Source organism: Chiloscyllium punctatum, chromosome 28 (assembly GCF_047496795.1).
Source record: "Chiloscyllium punctatum isolate Juve2018m chromosome 28, sChiPun1.3, whole genome shotgun sequence".
NCBI lineage: Eukaryota > Metazoa > Chordata > Chondrichthyes > Orectolobiformes > Hemiscylliidae > Chiloscyllium > Chiloscyllium punctatum.
In genome coordinates this window covers 16,779,508-16,803,551 of record NC_092766.1, presented here as the reverse complement: position 1 = coordinate 16,803,551, position 24,044 = coordinate 16,779,508, and positions in this window count along the sequence as shown.

The window sequence follows — 24,044 nt, the reverse complement described above, 5'->3', positions numbered from 1 at the left end:
GTGCCAGCCGCCTGATCCCTGCTAAGATGTGGCCAACTCCCCCACCTCTCCTTGCCAAAAGAAGCCCATTTCACCAATCTCTACAGCCACACACCAGCGGCAGGGATGACCAAAGCCTGAGCCCGTGAACCGACATAACGAGGTCGGGGTGGTGATGATTGCATCAGGGCTGACTGCTTGGAAAGGGCAGATGCTCCTGGGGGATGGCGCCGAGGGAGCTGGCACTGTCGAGGGTCAGTGCTGAGGGAGTGGGTGCTATGGGTCAGCGCTGAGGGAGCAGGCGCTGTCGGAGGGTCAGCACTGACGGAGCGGGCACTGACGGAGGGTCAGCGCTGAAGGAATGGGCACTGTCGGAGGGTCAGTGCTGAGGGAGCGGGCACTGTCAGAGGGTCAGTGCTGAGGGAGCGGGTGCTGTCAGAAGGTCAGTGCTGAGGGAGCGGGTGCTGTCAGAAGGTCAGTGCTGAGGGAGTGGGTGAAGTCAGAGGGTCAGCGCTGAGGGAGCAGGCGCTGTTGGAAGGTCAGTACTAACGGAGCGGGCTGTGTCGGAGGGTCAATGCTGAGGGAGCGGGTGGATGGGCGAAGATGGTAGATGGGGGCCTCAGCACTGACACTCCAACAGTGCCCGTTCCCTCAGCACTGACCCTTGGACAACGCCCACTCCCTCATCACTGACCCTCAGACAATGCCTACTCCCTCAGCGCTGACCCTCAGAAAACACTCACTCCCTCAGTGCTGACCCTCCAAAAGTGCCCACTCCGTCAGCACTGAATCTCCAACAGCACCCACTTCTCAGCACTGACCCTCCAACAGCGCCCACTCCCTCAGCGCTGACCGTCTGACAGCGCCTACTCCTTCAGCACTGAACCTCCAACAGCACCCAATTCCTCAGCGCAGATGCTCTGCCAGCGCCCCCTCCCTCAGGGTGCGGGCACTGTTGGGGGTTCAGCACTTAGCGCTGACCCTCCAACAGTGCCTGCTCCCTCAGTGTTGAACCCCCAACAATGCTGCACTCATAGTGCTGACCCTCTGACAGCGCCCACCCCCTCAGCGCTGACTCTCCGACAGAGTCCGCTCCCTCAGCACTGACCTGTGACAGTGCCCGCTCCCTCAGCACTGACCCTCCGACAGAGCCCGCTCCCTCAGCACTGACCCTCCGACACAGCCTGCTCCCTCAGCGCTGACCCTCCGACACAGCCCGCTCCCTCAGCGCTGACCCTCCGACACAGCCCGCTCCCTCAGCACTGACCCTCCGACACAGCCTGCTCCCTCAGCACTGACCCTCCAACACAGCCCGCTCCCTCAGCACTGACCCTCCTACAGCACCCACTCCCTCAGCTCTGACCCTCCCACAGCACCCGCCCCCTCAGCACTGACTCTCCGACACAGCCCCCTCCCTCAGCACTGACCCTCCGACACAGCCTGCTCCTCAGCACTGACCCTCCAACAGTGCCCACTCCCTCAGCGCTGACCCTCCGACAGCGCCTGCCGCCTCAGCACTGACCCTCCCACAGTGCCCACTCCCTCAGTGCTGACCCTTTGACAGTACCCGCTCCCTAAGCACTGACACACCGACAGTGCCCACTCCCTCAGCGCTGACTCACCAACAGTGCCTGCTCCCTCCGCTGACCCTTCGACAGTGCCCACCTCCTTCAGCACTGGTCCTACGACAGCACCCACTCCCTCAGCACTGACCTATCGACAGTGCCCGCTCCGTCAGCGCTGACACTCCAACCACATCCGCTCCCTTAGTGCTGACCCACCAACAGTGTCTGCTCCCTCAGTGCTCACCTTCCGACAGCGCCTGCTCCCTTAGCACTGACCCTCCAACAGCACCAACTCCCTTAGCACTGACACTTCGACCGTGCCCGCTCCCTCAGCACTGACCCTCCGACAGCATCAGCTCCCTCAGTGCTGACCCTCTGACCGCACCTGCTCCCTCAGCATTGACCCTCTTACAGTATCGGTACCCTGAGCACTGACCCTCCGACCGACCCATGGACAGCGCTGCGTTAACTGGTCTGGTATCGTGAGCATTAATTATTGCGATTCAGTCCCGTGACGGGAATTGACCTCAGAACTATGTGAATTAGCTTGGGGGTGGGAGATGTTGCTGTTGACAAAAGTTCCAAGGAGCATAACTGCCACCCGATAATAAGAGTTTCCCCTTTAGGAAGTGAGAGAGAGAAGAGAGACAGAGCTCAAGACAATGTTTGGCCAACGCATCACACTTCTGCTTTCTTCCAGAAGGTTCTTTGAGTCACCCTGAGGGAACTGGGCCCTTCCTTCTTTCCCACATCCTCTGTCACGAACCGTTCATCCTGTCGACAAAACTCTCCGAGCTTCCGAAACCAGAGGCCTCCCCAGAGACACTGAGAAGACTGAGTGGCCACAAACCTTCCCGATTAATTCGTAGGCTTTTGGCAAATGAGTAGGCCTCTTTCTTGGTGTGTGTGTGTGGGTGGGTGCATGGTCTGGTGGTGAAGTTTCATGGGGAACATGGGGGTCAAACCCACTGCCTACACTGCCCCCTCCCCAGCTGGTGGAATTTAAATTTGACAATTCAGAAGCGGGAGCCAATCTCAGCCATAGTAGCCCCGTCCCGTCCCGGAGGCGCCACTGATGGGCGAAGATCTGCCTTCTCTATCTGACCCAGGCCCACACGTGACTCCAGACCCCAAGTTTGCCAGGGATCAACTCCTGCCCGTCTTTTGAGATGTTCCCACAACCCCACAGTTCAAGGGGCACAGTTCAAGGGGCAATTAGGGTGGGATACCTACTAACCCACATTCCAATAAAGCCCTGTATCACTAACTTTCCCCTCACCCCATACTGACTTCTGCACACCTTCACCAAATCTTCCCGCCACCCCCCCCCCCCCCCCCCCCCCCCCCCCCACCCCCATTAGTCCCAGCAACCCCCAATCTCATTCTGCATCCCCACTGTGTGTTAATGGGACCGGTGCAGGGAGGGGGGATCCAGTTTCCCTCTCACTTCCTCCCTCCCAATGAATGCTCCCTCTTCACAACCTCTCTCTTCCCCCCACCCATGACCTTCCCCCATCCACCACCTTCCCTGCTATCATCCAAATGGTGTCCTGGTTCCCACTTACAGAGGGCTGGATGAGAACTGGGGTGGGGGTGGGTCACATGTTTAGAATGAGAGGGATCTCCCAATGACGACGGACGGTGAAGGGCGCATCGGAAATGCTGGCGGCTGCAGTCGGGCATTCAGCCCTTCGAGCCTGCCTATCCCACTCAATAGGATCGTGCCTAGGTCTGTGCCCCCGTTCCCGTTTTGACCCACCTCATTCGCCCCACATTGTTCACTTAGAGTCATAGAGATGTACAGCATGGAAACAAGCCCTTCAGTCCAACTCGTCCATGTCCCCATCCTGATGCCTTTTCAATGATGTCATTGTACCAGCCTCCAACACTTCCTCTCGCAGCTCATTCCATACACACACCACCCTCTGTGTGAAAAAGTTGTCCCTTAGGTCTCTTTTATATCTTTCCCCTCTTACCCTCTAGTTCTGGACTCTCCCACCCCAGGGAAAAGACTTTGTCTATTTACCCTATCCATGCACCTCATGATTTTATAAATCTCTATAAGGTCACCCTCAGCCTCTGACGCTCCAGGGAAAACAGTCCAGCCTCTCCCTGTAGCTCCAAACCCTCCAATATCATCATAAATCTTTTTCAAACCCTTTCAAGTTTCATAACATCCTTCCTATAGCGGGGAGACCAGAATTGAACACAGTATTCCAAACGTGGCCTAACCAATGTCCTGTACAGCCGCAACATGACCTCCCAACTCCTGTACTCAACGCTCTGACCAATAAAGGAAAGCATACCAAACGCCTTCTTCACTATCCTATCGACCTGCGACTCCACTTTCAAGGAGCTATGAACCTGCACTCCAAGATCTCTTTGTTGAGCAACGCTCCCCAGGACCTTACCATTAAGTGTGTAAGTCCTGCCCAAATAAGGTTCCACATGGTAGACTGGTTTGTAAAGTTAGATCACATGGGATCCAGGGAGCTGGCTAATTGGATACAAAATTGTCTTGAGGGTAGGAGACAGGGTGGTGGGGGAGGGTTGTTTTTCAGACTGGAGGTTTGTGACCAGCAGTGTCCCACAGAGATCGGTGCTGGGTCCCCTGCTCTTTGTCATTCAGATCAATGATTTGGATGAGAATTTCGGAGGTGTGGTTTGTACGTTTGTGGATGACACCAAAAATGGAGGCGTAGTGGGACAGTGAAGATGGTTATCTACGATTACAGAGAGATCTTGATCGATTAGATCAATGGGCTGAGGAGTGGCAGAGGGAGTTTAATTTGGATAAATGCGAGGGTGTTGCATTTTGGGAGAATGAACCAGAGCAGGACGTATACAGTTAACGGTAGGGCCCGGGTAATGTTGTAGAGCAGAGAGACCGAGGGGCTCAGGGACATAATTCTTTTGAAGTTTGCATCACAGGGTGGTTAAGAAGGTGTTTCGCCTTCATTGCTCAGACCTTTGAGTACAGGAGTTGGGGACGTCATGTTGGGGTTGTACAGGACATTGGTGAGGCCTTGTCTGGAGACCTGTGTCCAGTTCTGGTCGCCCTGTTACAGGAAGGAGATTATTAAACTGGAGAGGTTCAGAGGAGATTGACCAGGATGTGGCCGGAAATGGGGGGGTGGGAGCGGTTTGAATTATAAGGAAATATTGGGACTTTTTCACTGGAGCATAGGAGGTTGAAGGGTGATCTCATAGAGGTTTATAAAACCATGAGGGGCACAGATAAGGTGATTGGATGATTTCTTTTCTGGAGTGGGGGGGAGGGAGAGTTCAAGACTAGGGGGCCTGTTTGGGGATGATGGACTGGTTGGGCCGAAGGGTCTGTTTCACCTCTGAAAAGATGAAGTGGGGGGAGATGAAAGCGGAGATGGTCAGAGACGAATCCAGGTAATGAAACAAAGCCACGATAAGACAGAACGAGATAATTGCAGCCGGTTTAAGGAAGTGTTCAGCGGCTGAGGACGGTGGAGCACTCCACTTCAGCCACAGATCAAATGATTTCCTGTTCACACCAAAGCGCACAGATATTGTCAATATGATATTGTGCAACGCGGCAAAGCAGCTTCCTGCTGGGCCCCACCACGAAACCCTTTTAAATCAGCAGAGGGGAGACAGATAGGGAGGGGGTGTAGGGGCTGGAGGGGATGACAGAGATAGGGAGGGGGCTGGAGGGGGTGACAGAGATAGGGAGGGGGTGTAGGGGCTCGAGGGGGTAACAGAGATAGGGAGGGGGTGTAGGGGGCTGGAGGAGGTGACAGAGATAGGAAGGGGGTGTAGGGGCTGGAGGAGGTGACAGAGATAGGGAGGGGGTGTAGGAGCTGGAGGAGGTGCCAGAGATAGGGAGGGGGTGTAAGGGGCTGGAGGGAGTGACAGAGATAGGGAGGGGGTGTAGGAGCTGGAGGAGGTGCCAGAGAGAGGGAGGGGGTGTAAGGGGCTGCAGGGGGTGACAGAGATAGGGTGGGGATGGAGGGGGTGACAGAGATAGGAAGGGGTGTAGGGGCCTGGAGGGGGTGTAGCGGGCTGGAGGGGGGTGACAGGTATAGGGAAGGGGTGTAGGGGCTCGAAGGGGTAACAGGGGGCTGGAGGGCATGACACAGATAGGGAGGGGGTGACAGAGATAGGGAGGGGATGTAGGGGGCTGGAGGGGGTGACAGAGATATGGAGGGGGTGTAGGGGGCTGGAGGGGGTGACAGAGATAGGGGGAGGGTGTAGGGGCTACAGGGGGTGACAGAGATGGGTAGGGGATGGACGTGGTAACAGAGATAGGGAGGGGGGTGTAGGGGCTGGAGGGGACAACAGAGATAGGGAGGGGGTGTAGGAGCTGGAGGGGGTGACAGAGATAGGGAGGGGGTGTAGGGGCTGGAGGGGACAACAGAGATAGGGAGAGGGTGTAGGAGCTGGAGGGGGTGACAGAGATAGGGAGGGGGTGTAGGGGCTGGAGGGGACAACAGAGATAGGGAGGCAGAGTGGAAGCTAGAGGGCAGTTGATAGAGATAGGGAGGGGGTGTAGGGGCCTGGAGGAGGTGACAGAGGGAGGGGGTGACAAAGATAGGTAGGGGGTGAAGGGATTTGGAGGGGGCAGGTGGGGCTGACAGAGATAGGGAAAGGGTGTAGGGGCTACAGGGGGTGACAGAGATAGGGAGGGGGTATAGGGGCTGGAGGGGATGACAGAGATAGGTAGGGGGCAACAGAGATAGGGAGGGGGTGACAGAGACAGGGAGGGGGTCTGGAGTGGGTGACCCTTAAGAATCCTCAATGAGATCGCCCTCTCATTGCTCTAAACCCCAGGGAGTACAGTCCCAGCCTGTTTAACCTTTGATCCTCAGACAATCCCTCCATCCCAGGGACCCTCCCAATGAACCTCCTGTAAACTGCCTCCAGTGAAATGTTCTCTCTCCTTAAATAAAGGGAACTAAAACTGCCCAGGGTACTCCTGATGTGGTCTCCCCAGCCCCCTGTACAGTTATAAGAGACTTCCCCACTCTTAAAGAGTCATACAGCATGGAAACAGACCCTTCGGCCCAACTCATCCAAGCCGACCCAGATATCCTAACCCAAACTAGTCCCACCTGCCAGCGCCCGGCCCATATCCTTCTAAACCCTTCCAATTCATATACCCGTCTAGATGCCTTTTAAATATTGTCATTGTACCAGCCCCCACCACATCCTCTGGCAACTCATTCCATACACGTACCACCCTCCAATCTAACCCCCACCTTTGAAATATAATCACAGCTGACTCTCTATCTCATGCCAAATTCTCACTTTTTGCTCTTGGTGCAGAGTTATTGCAAGATGGCGGCAGAATAGGACGCTGTGCCTGTTCTTCTCCTCTTTTTCCTTCCTCAGTACTTTTTTTTCTTTTCCTCGTTTTTTTCTCTTCAATTCCTGGCCTTCCAGCAGTGGCCTCCCGGTGTTGGCATGCCATCCACCCAGCCTCCCTCAGCGGCCCCCTGGCATTGGCGTGGCAGCCTTCCGGCCTCCCACAGTGGTCTACTCCCATAGGGGCCTTCCAGCATTGGCATAGCAACCTCCCAGCCTCCATAGGGCCAACCCGGCATTGGCATCGTGACCTCCCAGCCTCCCATAGGGGACTTCCGGCGTTGACATAGCAACCTCCTGGCCTCCCAGAGGCCTTCTCTCATAGGGGCCTCCCAGTGTTGGCATGGCGACTTCCCAGCCTCCTTCCATAGGGGCCTCCCGGTGTTGGTGTGTCACCAGTGCAGTGTGGAGCCAGGGCCTGGTGTGGTCTGGAAGCTAGTGGCCAGCGTGGCGTTACCGAACTTTAATTTCGGTAACGCCATACATTTCACTTCTCTCTCATGCCTGAGATCTTGTGACCGCGGAAGCTGTGCCTGTGTACCTTTGTATCTAAGTCCCCCCTGTAATTGGCAGTGAGTAAATTTCTGAAAGTGGGCGGCATGGTGGCACAGTGGTTAGCACTGCTGCCTCACAGCGCCAGAGACCCGGGTTCAATTCCCGCCTCAGGCGACTGACTGTGTGGAGTTTGCACATTCTCCCCGTGTCTGCGTGGGTTTCCTCCGGGTGCTCCGCTTTCCTCCCACAGTCCAAAGATGTGCAGGTCAGGTGAATTGGCCATGCTAAATTGCCCGTAGTGTTAGGTAAGGGGTAGATGTAGGGGTATGGGTGGGTTACGCATCGGCGGGGCGGTGTGGACTTGTTGGGCCGAAGGGCCTGTTTCCACACTGTAAGTAATCTAATCTAATCTAATCTAAACTTTTCACCGCACCCGCTGAGTTGACGTGATGATAAAAGTCTACTCTGACACCTTCAATCTGGATTAGTGGTGCTGGAAGAGCACAGCAGTTCAGGCAGCATCAAGGAGCTTCGAAATCGACACTTCGGGCAACAGCCCTTCATCAGGAATAAAGGCAGTGAGCCTGAAGCGTGGAGAGATAAGCTCGAGGAGGGTGGGGGTGGGGAGAGAGTAGCATTGAGTACAATGGGTGAGTGGGGGAGGGGATGAAGGTGATAGGTCAGGGAGGAGAGGGTGGAGTGGATAGGTGGAAAAGGAGATAGGCAGGTAGGACAAGTCCAGACAAGTCATGGGGACAGTTACTGAGCTGGAAGTTTGGAACTAGGGTGAGATGGGGAAGGGGAAATGAGGAAACTGTTGAAGTCCACATTGATGCCCTGGGGTTGAAGTGTTCCGAGGCGGAAGATGAGGCGTTCTTCTTCCAGGCGTCTGGTGGTGAGGGAGCGGCAGTGAAGGAGGCCCAGGACCTCCATGTCCTCGGCAGAGTGGGAGGGGGAGTTGAAATGTTGGGCCAGGGGACAGTGTGGTTGATTGGTGCGGGTGTCCCGGAGATGTTCCCTAAAGCGCTCTGCTAGGAGGCGCCCAGTTTCCCCAATCTATCGATCGCAGCATCATTTCGCAGGAGGCCTGTAATTGTGTCTGCACCCGGTCTATTCCCCCAGCACCAAATCTCCTGCTTCATCCCAGCCTCCCCACCCACCAGCTCTGTCCAAATCACCATCCAATTCCTCTGGAATGCCCTCAATTGATCAGTGCCTTCCAGACCCCGACTGCTCACTGGAGGAGGGGGGAGATGAAGAAAGTCTTTCCTCACATCAACCTCACTCCCTTCATGCGTCACTTTTAATTCACTCGCCCCACCCTCCACCTTCATCCGTGTTCCTTCTCCGAGCGGGAACAGTTTCTCCCTGTCGGCTCCGTCCCTCATGATTCTGGAAAACCTCCATCAGATCCCCTTCTCTTCTCTCTCCCAGGGCGCAGAACAATCCTGTCCTCATCCCTGGAACCGTTCTTGTAAATCACTGCCGTGCTCTCTCTCTCCGTCTCTGAGGCGTTGGTGCCTTCCCCATGATGTGTCTCCCCCCCCCACGACTCTACGCCATGCTCCCGTTGAGCTCCCGTGCGCGTATCCATCGCCGTTTCTCGGATGTACTCAGCGGCCCGGCCTCCACTCCCAACCTCTGAGTAATGCAACATCTCGGGCCTACACCTTATCCTGAACCTGTCATATATTCAATTATATTCACTGGAATTCAAGAACAATGGTTGGGTGTGGGGGGGGGGGGGGGGGGAGGTGGAATCTTCTAGAAACGTATACAATTATATAGGAAATAGTTAAGATAGAAGTGGCGAGGATGGGCAAAACACAGCAAGAGGTGTCGCGTCAAGGTTAGAGGAAGCAGATTTAGGACTCTACTGAGAGGGAACTGAGGGTTGTGAAGTTGTGGAATTCCTTGCCCAGTGAAGTAGTTGAAGCTAACATTTTAGCAGCTAAGACTTTTTTGAAGGAATTAAGGGATACGGTGAGCTGCTGGGTAAATGGAGCCGTGTCCACGACTGTGGGAAAAGATGTCCCACCCCACCAACCCACACAGAACGCAGAAATCCAAACCATACGAGGAATACTCAGACTGCCTCAGCATTGATCAAACAGACCGACGAGGGAGACCAGACATCACCGCAGTCACTCACAGACCTTCCCAGGTATTCCCTTCCCAAGGCAAATGGACAATAAGGGTCCTAGGCCTGTCCCAAGGCCCTAAGGGCAGTCTCATATCCCAGTGATAGCAACGCCACACAAAGGATAGGTCAGACGGAGAGGCACCAGAATACCTCGCTCACAGGAGAGCAACAGCAGAAACGCCTTTCTGCTTCAGAAGGGACGGTTCGCTCAAAAGATGCCTCCTCCGACCCAGGAGAACACAGTCTCTCGAACTGCTCAATGGTCCCACCGACGTCACCTCAGAGCGGTGGTCACTGCTGGTCTGACCGTAACGTTATGGCGTTGACCCTAGCCCAGATCCTCTTAACCTCCACCGTCCCCTCCTCCCAGAACAACCCACCTCACCTACCCTCCTGATCCCATCAAGAACTGATTGATGCCGCCAAGGATGTTCCATTATATCGGCAATCAGGACATTTTTCTGATAACAATTATCACCATTGTTAACTGGGTTATTTGAATTTTCAAATAACATTGTATTTCCCCCATTCTAACCAACCTCAGTGTACACGAAACCTGGTTTGATTCTCAGCTCCAGGATGAGAGTTCCAGCTACTTGGATATATTGCACTGCTTCAGAGTCATTGTGAGAAACAAAGCCCACTCCCTTCAATAATTTCAGTCCGAGACAAGATCTGAATCAGTCGTGTCATTTATTTTACACTTGCAAGTGGGTGTGATGTCCAGTGTCTATAAGGCAGAGGACACACACACCAAATTCAATTCATACACAACATTTATATAATTTGATTTCTTTTGTTTTACATTGCTCCTCCCCTGTCTATGTCTTCCACTTCCCTAAGACCGGCCCCCATTACCCCTGTTTATCTCTTGCCTTATCCGGCCTTGTCTGTGACAAAATGCTTATTTCTGGCCTCACAAGGCTGTTTGACCTCATCCTGCTGTAGGTCATTGTTGGGCATATTCTTTCTTCATCATTATCCACCCCCTTCATCTGTGCCTTTCCCGAGGCCGTTCTGATCCCTATGACCCTTTTAATTGGGGTTTGTTCCTCTGTCTCTGTAAAAGTGGGAAACAGATGTTTATACCTACTGTTTGTACAGGCGTATCTAGCTTAACTTCATCCCCTCACAACATCTTATCTACTTGCCCGTAATGTCTACCATTGTTTTACAGTCACATTTCATTCTGACATACAATTTTAGCTAATACAAAAACAATTATATATTTCCTCCACATCGTTTCCATTCTTGTTGACTCAGCTCGTGGGTAAAACAATTACACACTGGTGTGAGTTTATTTTACTTTGTAAAATGGAATTACAGAATTGGAGAAGTAACATTAATTTACCTATATCCCACAATTTCCCCCTTTTCTTTAATTACCATTTGTTATCTTCTGCATTTTTCTTTTAGGGGCACCTGTTTCATCAAGGCTGTTTCAATCAGTCTTTGGGTGAGCCCTCGCATACAGGGTATGATACAACAGGCAATGGCCACCAATACCCCGACTACTACTATCAGGGAATTAAGGATAGAAACCACCACCCCCTTCTACCTTCCAAACCAGGACTCAAACCATCCTGTGAGAGATGTGTCTACTCCTGGATTCTCAGCCAATTCCTCTGCTAAGGTAGTTAATCCCCTTAAGGCCCGAGTAATTGAACCATCAGGTGCAGTGTTATTAGGAATAAAGGTACAACAGCTTCCTCCTAACATCACACACACGCACACCCTTTTTCTGCTAAAATCATATCAAGGGCCGTTCTGTTTTCCTATGCCATCCTACTTGTCTCATCAAGCTGGTCTGATATTCCTTTAACCGCATCTTTTGTATAATTTCTAAGTCGCTGCTGATTGTAGAAAATGTAATTTATCCAATCTACATTTTTATTAATTGTTACCCACCAGAAGAGAGCTGACTCAAAGCCTGCTGCAATCTGGTTACGAGCCTTGAATTCATCAGGTACCCCCCCCCCAGGGACTCCTACAGAATCGAGATAAATCCTGTCATCGAAAGAAGTGTCTAACAGTGATCTCTTACCCCTTCCCTTTTTCCCTCCTATCTTTTCCTTCTCAAATGCCAGGGTAAATGGAATTGCCAATTGTACAATTGCACATATCCCTCTCCAATCTGGAGGTAGCGTGGGTCTCAATCTTTTGCCTCCACAGTCCCACCACAGATCCGCTCGGGGAACCTTTAGTGCTGAGTAGTTCCCTCCCTTCTCCGTTTCGGTAACATTCTTAATCTCTGTACATAATTGCAGCTCCCCCAAATCTTTCGACCGACTTGTACCTCGTCTACGCACACACGATGTGTGATTTCCAACTGCGGCGGAAAATAGGGGGGGGAACTTTTGCATCTTTCTTCTCCAAGGGAGGGAACATCAGAGATAGGGAGGTACAATTCCTACCATTCCATGCAGTCTCATCCTGGTACAGGGCTATCATACACTTCATGCCCTTCCTATCTCGCTTCCACCCGAGCGCAAAGGGAACCACCTGGCCCACTGGCCTACTGGAGGCACATGAATAGCAATTGCTCTTGTTCAGACTTTTTACAGTATACTTTACCCATTCAACCCAGGCATTTGCATCCCCGTACCCAGTTTCTATTTCAATGGTCTGTTTCAAGTCCTTTACCTCTATAAATTTTACTACTTTAGGATCAGTGGGAGGGGTGAAAGATTGTATCTTATTACCCAGTACTTCTACCCGTTTTCCCCGTCCTACGCTAATTTGAAAACAATCGCCCAAGAAATCCTTCCCATTTGCTTTCATTTCTATCCCAAACGTTTCATTTCATTGTATCTCATAGGTGCCCCCCCCCCCCCCCCCCAAAGGATTGTTTCATGCCATGTGGTTTTCCTTATTGTCAGGTATATTGGGTTACAGTTTTTATCAGGACAATCGCGAGCTGGTCGGAAGGGGGCCCGGTGTACTGTGACGAGACCATTATACTAAGTACCGTCCCCAAGGCTATCCCCATAGGACTTAAGATGTATCTCAAAGCTGCAGTACTGTCTCTGATTATCTACATCCCCACAATTTACTAAGCTGCATGCATCAGCGTCTATTACTTGTGGATTATCAGATTCAGGAACCGTTAATAATACATATGAAAATGATATTTGACAAAATCCCAATACTGAGAGGGCTAGCATCATAACTCTAACAGCATTCCCAGTATTCTAAACATCATGCTGAAGCACAAAACGACTTAATATACAATCTTACAGAAATAATCCCGCGCTCGCGTCGCCACTGTATAATTAGTTACTCAAAGTCTCTTTAGTCTGAGTTTCAGCGGATCTTGCGTTGATTCGGCTGTCCAGACTTCTTCCTCCGCGGGAGGGTCCACTGGCCCTTTGATCCGAGTGTAGTGAGTCCAGCCTTTCCCCACCGTCCTTATTGCCGTTTCGGTCGTCAAAAGAGCCTGGTACGGCCCTTCCCAGTCCGGCTGCAACTTAGTCCAGTCGCCCGGCCGGATGGGATGAATGGTGAATTCAAGGGGTGGAGTCTGTGCCAATAAACCCTGTTTCCTGAGAAAAGTCAAAGAGGAGGACAAGCCCAGTATATACTTCTTTAAAAACAAATCTTTAGTTTCGGGAATCGGCAATTCTCCATTCGTTCCCAGGTAAGGTAATCCAAATAAGATTTCATAGGGGGATAGTCCCAAGTCTTTCCTTGGGGCTGTTCATACTCGCAAGAGAGCTATAGGTAAACATTTGGTCCAAGGGAGTCCGTTTCCTATTATCAATTTAGAGAGCTGTCGTTTGAGTGTTTGGTTCATTCTCTCAACCCTTCCCGATGATGGCGGGTGCCATGGAATATGGAACTCCCAGGAAATTCCCAACCCTTTCATTACCCCCTGTAACACTTTAGAGGTAAAGTGAGTTCCTTGGTCGGAATCTATACGGTTCACGAGCCCATATCGGGGAAGTATGTGCTCCAATATTGTTTTAGACACTCCACTCGCAGTGGCGGTAGCTAGGGGGTATGCCTCAACCCAACCAGATAGATGATCTACTATGACCAGCATATATTTTAGTCTGCCTACCCTGGGGAGTTCAGTATAATCTACTTGTATACTCTGGAAAGGTCTCAATCCTGGGTCTCTTCCTCCTGGGGTCTGTTTTCTCAAGACTTTCTTATTTACCTTTCTGCATATGATACATCCCTCACATATTTGTTTAGCAATTGTATATATTCCTTTACATCCATATTCCCTAAGAACCAAATCACACATTGCTTGTACTCCCCAATTGCTGCCTTGGTGTAGGACAGCCATAATGTCTCGCATCATCATTTTGTTCAACATTCTCCTTCCATCAGGTAACCTCCAATGCCCGTCTGCTGTTTTTACAGCCCCTAAATCTCTCAATTCTTTTTCTTCGCTTTCAGTAAATATAGGAGCTTCCCTAGGACCTGGGACAGTAGGTATTAGGGAATGAATCACCACTTCTTGTGGGTTCAGGGCGGCTTCCCTAGCCACTTCATCGGCTAATCTATTTCCCCTAACCTCTGGTTCATTTCCTTTCTGATTACCATTTACATGCACTACTGCTATTTCCCGGGGAAGTAATAGGGATTCCAAGACCCGTTTAATCAATTCTTCATGTACTAATTCCTTCCCCCACCTCTGGGTTAATACTCCCAAAGCCGCTCCCTTATCCACGGTAGCAAAGAGGTGGAAAGGTTTATCTAGGGAAGGTAAGGCTAACACGTGGGCATGGATCAGATCTCTTTTGCCTCATCATCCCAACTTAGACATTTTGGTTCCCCCTCTAATAGTTTGAGATATAATTTCTTAGTCTTCTGTGCATAGGAATCAATCCACAATCTGCAATAACCCGTGAGACCCAAACATTTGTGTAACTCCCGTTTAGTGCTGGGCAGCAGCATTCCCACTATTCCCTCTATCCGTTCCAGGCTTATCTTTCGCTTTCCTTCACGAACTAAATGTCCCAAGTATTTCACTTCTCACTCCACATATTGTAGTTTGTTTTAAGATACTCGCAGTCCCTGCTGACCCAGGAAATTCAATAATTTGTTAGTGGCTTCTACGACTCTTTCTCTTCTTTTTCCTGTTACTAATAGGTCGTCTACATACTGCAACAGGGTAGTCCCCTTGGGGCTGCTAACTTTCTCCAATATTTGTTCTAACATCTGTCCAAATAAATCCGGGGATTCCGTAAACCCCTGGGGGAGCACGGCCCACCGGTATTGCTGTTTTCGTCCTGTCTTAGGGTCTTCCCACTCAAAGGCAAACAAATTCCTACCTTCCTCTGCCAAGGGACAAGCCCAAAAGCATTCTTTAAATCTATCACACTAAACTATTTGTGGTCATGAGGGATCTTACTTAATAACGTACAGGGGTTTGGCACCACTGGGTGCCTGATCTGTACTATTCGATTTAATGTTCTCAAATCCTGCCCCAATCGATAAGTTCCATCGGATTTCCACACTGGTAGGATTGGGGTATTATAAGGAGACATACATGGCTCCAACAATCCATCTCTAATCAATCCTTCAATTACTGGCTGCAGTCCTCGTTTACCTTCGATGGAAATGGGATATTGTCGCTCACAGACAACGTCCCCTTTCCTTCTTTTAAAAAATTTACTTCAAGGGGAGGGATCTGTAGTTTTCCACAATTCCCTTCCCTAGCCCACACAATAGGGTCTATCTCTCTCTCTCTCCACATCCTCTGTCAACATTGCCATTTGTATAACTAATTCTTTTTCCTGAATTCCAATCCCCAGTTCTAAGAGGATAATTAAGTCTCTCCCTAGTAAGTTACTTCCTATCTCAGGGATATACAACAGTTCCCCTGTGACCCTATCCTTAGGACCTTCTATCATCATAGGTTCAAATACTGGAACAGTAAATCCTTCCCTTTTTACCCCTGAAACAGTAATTGACCGTGTCGACATTTCTACTTTCTTTGGTTTAAAATTCAGCGATGACCGTGCTGCCCCCCGTATCTATGAGGAAGACTACCTCTTCCCTATAGGGTCCCACCTTCAGGTTTATCAAGGGTTCCTGGTGGGCCCCTGAGGGCAGGAACCCCTGACATCCCTATTCTTCATCAAAATTCATAAGCGGAATTGCCCTCTCTTCCCTTTTCAGAGCAGGACACTCCTGCTTAAAGTGCCCTATCTTTCCACAATAATAGCATCCTGCCTGTGGAGACCTCCAGCTCTGCCCCTGTCAGTCGAACCCTCTATCAAACGCTCCCCCTTGTCCTCTCCCTCTCCCTCTCTGTCCTACATGCTGCCACCCGCCGCTCCTGTTGCTCACTATTGGATCAATTCTTTTCTTAACTACCTCATCAACCGTAGCTACCATCGTTTTCACCTTCTGTTTTTGTCTCTCATCCTCTCTCTTTACAAACACTTTCTGTGCCTCTCTGAACAATTCATCTCATGGCTTTTCACTCCACCCTTCTATCTGCTGTATCTTTCTCTGTATGTCTGGCCATGCCTTTGTCACAAAATGTACTTTCAAAAGACCCTGTGCCACTGGGTCCTCAGGATTCATTCCAGAATATCTCCGCATTGAGTCTCTTAATCTTTGCAAGAAAGCTGAGGGAGTCTCACCTTTCTCCTGTCTAACTTCAAAGGCTTTAGTCAAATCCTGTGACTTCGGAACTGCCTCTCTTATTCCTTTTAGAATCAGGTCTTTCAATTCCCTCATTTCTTCTCTATGCTCCGGATTTTGATTTTCCCACTGGGGGTCTCTGAGGGGAAACTTCGTCTCTCCCTGTCCAACATCCCCATCTCCAATGGGGTGTTCCCTGTCCCATATTTAATGGCTGCTCCCCATATAAGTTCCCTTTCTTTCCCAGTAAATAGCATATTCAAAATAGACATTAACTCAGCCCAGGTATACAGACTGGGCCCCAAAAATTGATCAATTTGTTCAGACAACCCCACTGGATCCTCAACCAGGACCTTCATTTCTTTTTTAAATGTTCTGACCTCCCCACTGCTGAGGGGGGGGGGCCCTTACAAACCCAATCTCTTTGTCCCCTATTGGTACCTCCCGAAGGGGATAAGTCATTACGTTCTTCCCCTTTTTCTTTTTTTTAAAGAAATATTGCAATATTTCTAGCTCCCCATAACTTCAAACACCAATTTATTAATTCATGCTTGACTAACTTTAAAGCCTGTTCCAAACTTGTAAATATATTTATATATTTACGTTCATTTATTCAGTATTTAATATTTAAAATGTAAAATGCATACAGTTCCCAATTTTGAAATCCACTGTAATCACCCAGTTGTAGTCCCTTAATTTAAATCCAAAATTAGTTTTCTTAAGTAGTCCTGACCAATCATTGCTCAATTACAATACCATAGGTCGTGAAATAATCAGAGCTGCCTTAAAAGAATTCGTCTATTCAGGTTTTTAAAAAAAACTTCTAATGCATGAACAATGGCCGAATCCAAGGTCACAGATATTAACCATAGGATCTTGTTTTTACTACAATCTAATGTTGAACTGAAACTTCAACTGTCCTCCATAAATCGCTTTTATGTAAAGATAAAAGAGATTAGTTAGAAACTGATAGTAAGGCAGTCATAACCTGTAAGAAGAACAGGCGGTATCATTCTTTTTTTCATAATCTCTATAGAATCCTTAACCTTAAAAGAAATCATATTAAGTTTCCATAATAAAAATCAGATTCAAAACAGTCCCGGAACTCAAGCTCCAGGGAATAAAACGCAAACATTCAATCACCAACAAACAAATGTGCATTCAAACCAAATCGCAAAGGGTTAAACTTTCTACCAGCTGTACAGCTCTCTTCATTCTCTCTCTCTCTCTCACTCATTGACAAATAAATTCAGATATTTACAAACCCAGTCTTTGTCCGACCTGTATTTTGGCCAGAAGACGGCGGGACGAAGAATGGATTCCTTAGTCCATACGAAGCAACAATATTTAATCATCTTTTTCCCTTGTACAAGTATTATTTTGCCAATTTCACAACATCCTGCCCAAAGGACTTTCTGGAGGTATGTTGTAAGGGACCCTGCCTCCATTTCCATTGCTTTTTCCTTCTTTTGTTTTCCCGGAGGCTTTTTCCTTACCCACGGCACAACCCATATCGAGTTCCTTCGTTAGTCCCTTATTAACTACTAAAACTCAATCCCGGCCACCAAGGCAATACTTAAAAGTCAATTTTCTTACCTTGGTCTGTGCACAGAGTTGCCTGGCCCCTTTGTGCCGTATTGTCTATCGAGCTCCTATCACTGTCTGATTCAGATGTCTCTCTTGTGGGATTCGTACCAGTCGCCCAAGGGAGCGGACCAAACCGGGACACGAGACCGCTCCTCAATGGGGAACGGGACGCATCTTCCCAGTGTCCAAGGCCAGCCACTCCCCCCGGCGATGGAAGAACATCCCGGGCGAGCCCCCAGTTGTGAGAAACAAAGCCCACTCACTTCAATAATTTCAGTCCGAGACAAGATCTGAATCAGTAGTGTCATTTATTTTACACTTGCAATTGGGTGTGATGTCCAGTGTCTATAAGGCAGAGGACACACACACCAAATTCAATTCATACACAACATTTATATAATTTGATTTCTTTTGTTTTACATTGCTCCTCCCCTGTTTACATTTTCCACTTCCCTAAGACCGGCCCCCATTACCCCTGTTTATCTCTTGCCTTATCCGGCCTTGTCTGTGACAAAATGCTTATTTCTGGCCTCACAAGGCTGTTTGACCTCATCCTGCTATAGGTCATTGTTGGGCATATTCTTTCTTCATCATTATCTACCCCCTTCATCTGTGCCTTTCCCGAGGCCGTTCTGATCCCTATGACCCTTTTAATTGGGGTTTGTTCCTCTGCCTCTGTAAAAGTGGGAAACAGATGTTTATACCTACTGTTTGTACAGGCGTATCTAGCTTAACTTCATCCCCTCACAACATCTTATCTACTTGCCCGTAATGTCTACCATTGTTTTGCAGTCATATTTCATTCTGACATACAGTTTTAGCTAATACAAAAACAATTATATATTTCCTCCACATCGTTTCCATTCTTGTTGACTCAGCTCGTGGCTAAAACAATTACACACTGGTGTGAGTTTATTTAACTTTGTAAAATGGAATTGCAGAATTGCAGTAGTAACATTAATTTACCTATATCCCACACTTCCAATAGGAAGGAGACTAGAATCGCACGCAATATTCTAACAGTGGCCTAACCAATGTCATGTACAGCCACAACATGACCCTCCCAACTCCTGTACTCAATACTCTGACCAATAAAGGAAAGCATACCAAACGCTGCCTTCACTATCCTGTCTACCTGCGACTCCACTTTCAAGGAGCTATGAACCTGCACTCCAAGGTCTCTTTGTTCAGCAACACTCCCAGGACCTTCCCATTAAGTGTATAAGTCCTGCTAAGATTTGCTTTCCCAAAATGCAGCACCTCACATTTATCTGAATTAAACTCCATCTGCCACTTCTCAGCCCATTGGCCCATCTGGTCCAGATCCTGTTGTAATCTGAGGTAACCCTCTTTGCTGTCCACTAGACCTCCAATTTTGGTGTTATCTGCAAACATACTAACTATACCTCTTATGCTCACATCCAAATCATTTATATAAATGATGAAAAGTAGAGGGCCCAGCACCGATCCTTGTGGCACTCCACTGGTCACAGGCCTCCAGTCTGAAAAACAACCCTCCACCACCACCCTCTGTCTTCTACCTTTGAGCCAGTTCTGTATCCAAATGGTTAGTTCTCCCTGTATTCCATGAGATCTAACCTTGCTAATCAGTCTCCCATGGGGAACCTTGTCGAACGCCTTACTGAAGTTCATAGAGATCACATCTACCTCTCTGCTCTCATCAATCCTCTTTGTTCCTTCCTCAAAAGACTCAGACATGATTTCCCACGCACAAAGCCATGTTGACTATCCCTAATCAGTCCTTGCCTTTCCAAATACATGTACATCCTGTCCCTCAGGATTCCCTCCAACAACTTGCCCACCACCGAGGTCAGGCTCACTGGTCTACAGTTCCCTGGCTTGTCCTTACCACCATTCTTAAACAGTGGCACCACGTTTGCCAACCTCCAGTCAACCAGCACCTCACCTGTGACTATCGATGATACAAATATCTCAGCAAGAGGCCTAGCAATCACTTCTCTAGCTTCCTACAGAGTTCTAGGGTACACCGGATCAGGTCCTGAGGATTTAACCACCTTTACACGTTTCAAGACATCCAGCACTTCCTCCTCTGTATTCTGGACATTTTGCAAGATGTCACCATCTATTTCCCTCCAGTCTATATCTTCCACATCCTGTTCCACAGTAAATACTGATGCAAAATATTCATTTAGTTTCTGTGGCCCCACACAAAGGCCGTCTTGCTGGTCTTTGAGGGGCCCTATTCTCTCCCTAGTTACTCTTTTGTCCTTAATGTATTTGTAAAAACCGTTTGGATTCTCCTTAACTCTATTTGCCAAACTATCTCATGTCCCCTTTTTGCCCTCCTGATTTCCCTCTTAAGTATACTCTTACTGCCTTTACACTCTTCTAAGGATTCACTCAATCTGTCCTGTCTATACCTGACATATGCTTCCTTCTTTTTCTTAACCAAACCCTCAATTTCTTTAGTCATCCAGCATTCCCTATACCTACTAGCCTTCCCTTTCACCCTGACAGGAATATACTTTCTCTGGATTCTTGTTATCTCATTTCTGAAGGCTTCCCATTTTCCAGCCGTCCCTTTACCTGCGAACATCTGCCTCCAATCAGCTTTCAAAAGTTCTTGCCTAATACCATCAAAATTGGCCTTTCACCAATTTAGAATTTCAACTTTTAGATCTGGTCTATCCTTTTCCATCACTATTTTAAATCTAATAGAATTATAGTCGCTGGCCCCAAAGTGCTCCCCCACTGACACCTCAGTCACCTGCCCTGCCTTATTTCCCAAGAGTAGGTCAAGTTTTGCACCTTCTCTAGTAGGTACATCCACACACTGAATCAGAAAATTGTCTTGTACACACTTAACAAATTCCTCTTTATCTAAACCTTTAACACTTTGGCAGTCCCAGTCGATGTTTGGAAAGTTAAAATCCCCTACCATAACCACCCTATTATTCTTACAGATAGCTGAGATCTCCTTACAAGTTTGTTTCTCAATTTCCCTCTGACTATTGGGGGGTCTATAATACAATCCCAATAAGGTGATCATCCCTTTCTTATTTCTCAGTTCCACCCAAATAACTTCCCTGGATGTATTTCCGGGAATATCCTCCCTCAGCACAGCTGTAATACTATCCCTTATCAAAAATGCCACTCCCCTCCTCTTTTGCCTCCCTTTCTATCCTTCCTGTAGCATTTGTATCCTGGAACATTAAGCTGCCAGTCCTGCCCATCCCTGAGCCATGTTTCTGTAATTGCGAAGATATCCCAGTCCCACATTCCTAATCACGCCCTGAGTTCATCTGCCTTCCCTATTAGGCCCCTTGCATTGAAATAAATGCAGTTTAATTTATTCGTCCTACCTTGTCCCTGCCTGCCCTGACTGTTTGACTCACTTCTGTTCTCAGCTGTACCCATCTCAGATCGATCTCTTTCCTCACTGTGTCCCTGGGTCCCACCCCACCACCTTACTCGTTTAAATCTTCCCGAGCAGCTCTAGCAAATCTCCCTGCCAGTATATTAGTCCCCCTTCCAATTCAGGTGCAATCCATCCTTCTTGTACAGGTCACTTCTACCCCAAAAGAGATTCCAATGATCGAAAAATGTGAACCTTTTTCAGCTCCTCAGCCACACATTCATCTGCCCTGTCCTCCTCTTCCCACCCTCACTAGCTCATAGCACCGGGAGAAATCCACATATTCCTACTCTTGAGGCCCTCCTTCTCAAATTCCTGCCTAACCTCCTATATCTCCCCCTCTGAATCTCATCCTTTTCCCTTCCCATGTGGTTGGTGCCAATGTGGACAATGACCTCCTGCTGGCCCCTCTCCCCCTTTGAGAATCACCTCTCAACCTCCCACACTCCAGGGAAAATCGTCCAAGCCTCTCCTTACAACTGAAACCTTCCACTCCCAGCAACGTCCCAGTAAATCTCATCCTGAGCCCTCTCCAGCTGAATAATATAATTCTGGAGCTCATTCCCTCATTTAAGGACTGGATTAAAGATAGTTCAGCAAAATGTCTACGCATCTAATACCTGGGTAAAAGCAAGGACCGCAGATGCTGGAAACCAGAGTCTAGGTTAGAGTGTGACGCTGGAAAGCACAGCAGGTCAGGCAGCATCCGAGGAGCAGGAGAATCGACGTTTTGGGGCAAAGACCATGCCTGGACAGGCTCGGCTTTTATCCGAACAAAGACTAGATCTGTTTCCACTTAAAGTAACAATAAATAGGAGAGTGAGAGGGGAAAGATATAAAAGTGACCTAAAGGGTAACCTTTTCACCCAGAGGGTGGTACGTGTATGGAATGAGCTGCCAGAGGAAGTGGTGGGGGCTGGGACAATTGCAGCATTCAAGAGGCACCTGGATGGGGACATGGATAGGAAGGGTCTGGAGGGAATATGGGCCAAGTGCTGGGCGGGTGGGCTTAGCTGGACGGGTTGGACCGAAGGGTCTGTTTCCGTGCTGTGCATCTCCAAGACTCTATGACTCTAAGAACCTGCGGGTATGGGAAATATAGAGCATGAAAGCAAGGGAAGGGTTAAAGCCTGGAGACCACTGGCGATCTGTTGCAAGGGGTCCGTGGAAGGCAGGGTGGGATCAGAACAGTGGAACGCTCTTACGTCAATTAGCAGAGTAAGGTTGAGGCTGAAGGACCACCATTGTGAGATGCGATAACACAGTTAGTAAAGCTAGCCTCCCCATTAAGTGTCATCATGACAAATTTGAGACCATAAATATTTTAGACATGACATCTAATGTCTAATTAATAGTTAGTAGAGTCAGCCTGCTTGAGATATTGACAATAAATATCTAATCACGACTTAGGTGGGGTCTGGAATGAAAGCTGACACTAAATATCTGACCGTGACATTAGAATAACTTTAAGTAGACTGTAGGAAAAACTACAGTGGGACAACTGAGGAGATAATGAGAACTAACCTCAGTGGTTTATTGTGTAGCTAGAGTGAGGTACTTTGATTAATATAGTTGGACGTGCTGATAAGCTAACAGAAACATGATAAAAAAAAATTAAAATCCACGGACCCTGAGGTTCGTGGGCATTCGAGAATCTGCTTTCTGAGTGTCACGGTTTTTTATTTCAAATAAAAGTTCTTGAAGAACTCTCTGTGTCTCCTGGTGGTTCTCTACATTTCTTTGTGACAAGAGCCCTTAGCAGTATTGATGTAGAAAGAACATCTTCTCTGGTTCCAAAGTGGGAATCCCGCATTCAGGGACCAAGACAGGGCAGGATCTCTTCTCTTTCCTCAGAGAGTTTGCGAGTCCTTAGAATTCCCTTCCTCCAAACATAGCTCCTTGAAAGTGGAGTCTCAGGTCGACAGGACAGGGAAGGAGGCATTTGGTATGCTTTGCTTTGCGCATCGAGTGCAGGAGGTCATGTTGCGCTGTGCTGGTGAGGCCACTTCTGGAATACTGCGTGCGTCTCCCTGCTACAGGAAGGACGTTGTAAAACGTGAAAGGGTTCAGAAAAGATTGACAAGGATGTTGGGGGCTGGGGGGGGGGGTTTGAGCAACAGGGAGAGGCTGGAAAAACTCAGGTTGCTTTCTCTTGGGGTGGGGGGGTGGTGTGGGGAGAGTCGATAGAAGTCTAAAATTATGCATGGATAAAGTTGACAGAATACCTTTCCAGAGCTGAAATGACTAATACCAGGGGCATGCATTTAAAGTGGGAGGGGAAAGTTCCAAGGAGATGCAAGGGCCAGTTTTGTTTTTTACACTGAGAGTGACAGGTGTCTGGAAGGCGGTGCGAGGGGTGGTGGTGGGTGTAGGCACAATTGGAGCGTTCAAGGGGTTTTTAGATCAGTACATAGATCGGCAAGGAATGTACGCAGGCAGACACAAGAGGGTTTAAGGGACTTTTCGATAAGCCCATGAATTTGCAAGAAATGGAGGGATATGGACCGAGGGAAGGCAGAAGGGATTAGTTTAATTTGATGTCACAACATCGTGGGCCATTGGGCCCGTTCCTGTGCTGTCCTGTTCTGTGCTCCATGAGAGGCTGAACAGGCTGGAGGCTGTTTTCCCTGGAGCATCGGAGGCTGAGGGGTGACCTTATAGAGGTTTACCAATAGGGTCTTTTCCCTGGGGTGGGGGGAGTCCAGAACTAGAGGGGCATAGGTTTAGGGTGAGAGGGGGAAAGGGACCTGAGGGGCAACTTTTTCACCCAGAGGGCGGTGCGTGTATGGAATGAGCTGCCAGAGGAAGTTTTGGAGGCTGGGACAATGACAGCATTTAATAGGTGGATGGGGACATGAATAGGAAGGGATATGGGCCAAACGGGACTTGATTGGTTGAGGATATCTGGGCGAGTTGGACCGAAGGGTTTGTTTCTGTG